Source organism: Macrobrachium nipponense, chromosome 7 (genome assembly GCF_015104395.2).
Source record: "Macrobrachium nipponense isolate FS-2020 chromosome 7, ASM1510439v2, whole genome shotgun sequence".
NCBI classification, from domain to species: domain Eukaryota; kingdom Metazoa; phylum Arthropoda; class Malacostraca; order Decapoda; family Palaemonidae; genus Macrobrachium; species Macrobrachium nipponense.
The window spans coordinates 67,226,912-67,229,959 of NC_061109.1; positions in this window are offsets into that span (position 1 = coordinate 67,226,912).

A 3,048-nucleotide genomic window follows, 5' to 3' on the forward strand; every position below is an offset into this window, starting at 1 on the left:
GCATGGGAAGAAGGGACTAATAAAAGTAGACGAAGACCCAGAAATATACAGAGACAGGAGAAAGACAGAAAGAACAGAGGACTGGCACAACAAGCCAATGCACGGACAATACATGAGACAGACTAAAGAACTAGCCAGCGATGACAATTGGCAATGGCTACAGAGGGGAGAGCTAAAGAAGGAAACTGAAGGAATGATAACAGCGGCACAAGATCAGGCCCTAAGAACCAGATATGTTCAAAGTACGATAGACGTAAATACATCTCTCCCTATGTAGGAAGTGCAATACGAAAAATGAAACCATAAACCACATAGCAAGTGAATGCCCGGCACTTGCACAGAACCAGTACAAAAAGAGGCATGATTCAGTGGCAAAAAAGCCCTCCACTGGAGCCTGTGCAAGAACATCAGCTACCTTGCAGTAATAAGTGGTACGAGCACCAACCTGAGGGAGTGATAGAAAAACGATCAGGCAAAGATCCTCTGGGACTGATGGTATCAGAACGGATAGGGTGATACGTGCAAATAGACCAGGACGTGACGTTGATTGACAAAGTCAAGAAGAAAGTATCACTCATTGATGTCGCAATACCATGGGACACCAGAGTTGAAGAGAAAGAGAGGGAAAAATGGATAAGTATCAAGATCTGAAAATAGCAAAATAAGAAGGATATGGGATATGCCAGTGGAAATCGTACCCATAATCATAGGAGCACTAGGCACGATCCCAAGATCCCTGAAAAGGAATCTAGAAAAACTAGAGGCTGAAGTAGCTCCAGGTCTCATGCAGAAGAGTGTGATCCTAGAAACGGCACACATAGTAAGAAAAGTGATGGACTCCTAAGGAGGCAGGATGCAACCCGGAACCCCACACTATAAATACCACCCAGTCGAATTGGAGGACTGTGATAGAGCAAAAAAAAAAAAAAAAAAAAAAAAAAAAAAAAAAAAAAAAAAAATAATAACAATAATATAATAATAATAATAAATTAATAATAGTGCATAGAGAAAATTACATGATCAAGCACCTTTCATAATGTGCATTATGAAAACCAAAAATTCTAATTAATTTCCATGTTAGCATTAGCATAAAAATCCCCAGTGACAGCACTTTTACCGCTATATTGCGTTTCGTAGCAGATCTAAGAGAATAAAGTACATACACAGGCGGGAAGCGACTTAAGGAGGAATGGAAAAGGTCAAATACTTTAAAAGAAGGCAACAGATGATTGTCTTGGGGCGCTAATGACGTTCGTCTACTCTAATTACTTCGATGTTAATTTAGTCGCCTAAAACATTTTCATATAATTTTTGGAGTTTACTCCTTTAAATATCCCACTTAGGTTCCATAAAGTAAGTGGCTTTACAACTAAAATACTAAAATATTATTTATCTCTCATCGAGATGTAATTTATATGAGGGTTTCCACGGAATATTTAATAAATCTGGATTTTTCTAAGCAGATCTTCAGGTTTTATAGTAATATCAAACTAAACTTCAGCCTTCTATCATAAAGATAATATATTACATGCTTTTTATTATGTAATGATTCACTGTCAATATTCAGGTTATATTGTATTAACAGATCTTCTCCAATTTTTACAGTAATACCACAATCAAATTTGCCTTTCTATCACGAAGATAATTTATTAAATATTTTTACACATGACTGATTACCTGTCAAATCTCCGGTTATATTTTGCAGGAAAAGAGATTCACTACAGTTTTTTAAGTAATAGAATGATATAATTCGGCGTCGATTATGAAGACTATAGTATACATATTACATAAAAAAAAATTACCTACTCTAGGTAGTATAAATACCACACAGAAATTCTCTCTTCGATCATAAAGAGAATATATTATACAATTGTCATCCACAGTAGTAAACTCCTGCCTTTACCATTGCAATAGCACGAATGCAATATTAATGGCCGCCTTAATAATTCATAGGTTGGGGGAAAAGAGTTACGTCCAAACCGTATTTCATATAATAAACGAGGAACGCTTTCCCATCCGAGAATATCGTTAGTTATGGGGTTAAAAATATGAAGGACAGTTGGGTTGTCTTCCGGCGTGTATCTTTATATGGCTGTTCTAAATCTGGAAGATCAGAAGGTTTATCGTGGAGAGTTTATTCAGTAGCCAGATGGTATTTAAAGAGAAGGAAACGCAGGATAAAAATAGAAATATAAAAAGTGAAAGTGTAAGGCTAAGTTATAATACATTTCGTTCCTCTTTCCCATAAAATCTGAAAGAGAAATTTTTCAATAAACAGGCTTCTGATCCAGCCTGACTCAGTTCATGTGAAATTCTAGTAAGCGATTTGCTTTTTACAATAAGATGTCCAAGGGAATTAAGTTATAAAATCAATAGAATGCACAGGCTATTCTATTGCAAGTTTGCTCTAAAAAAGCTAAAAAGAAAATCCTATAAATTTAAGAAGTAATACGTAGAGCCATGACTTCTGCACACAATGAATTGCCGTTAATGTGTTGATAATTGTTCTGCATATTTCTTGCAATTGCTGCACTTTAATCTAATAATAAATGGTTTTTGGCTAAAACTGATACGAACATCAATAAGTCTGGTACCTTGAGAGCAGCTCTTCAAGAATTTGTGTGATCCTAGAAATAACCATGAAACTTCGTAAATTAAAACTGAGAGTGGTTGAAGCATCAAAAGGAAAATAAAAAAAAAAAAAGCTGGGTCATATCTTGATGCATTTGTAAACAGTTAAGTGTAACGTGAGCGAGACAATATTAATCTAAATCGTTATTAAAGTGCTATATAATAGGCTGAGCGATTAGGCAAAGAAATGTTGTGTTACAGTCACACTCATACATGCTTACGCACGCACACATACACACACATATATATCTATATGTGTGTGTGCGTGTGCGCGCGTGCATGAGCGTGCATGAGTGAGATCTAGAACCAATTCACCGTTATAAAATACGTTCAGTCGTATAGGCCTTGATCGTGAATTTAAAATAGTTCCGGGAAATTATCATTCAATGAATTAAATTATCCGGTGTTGGATCTTAT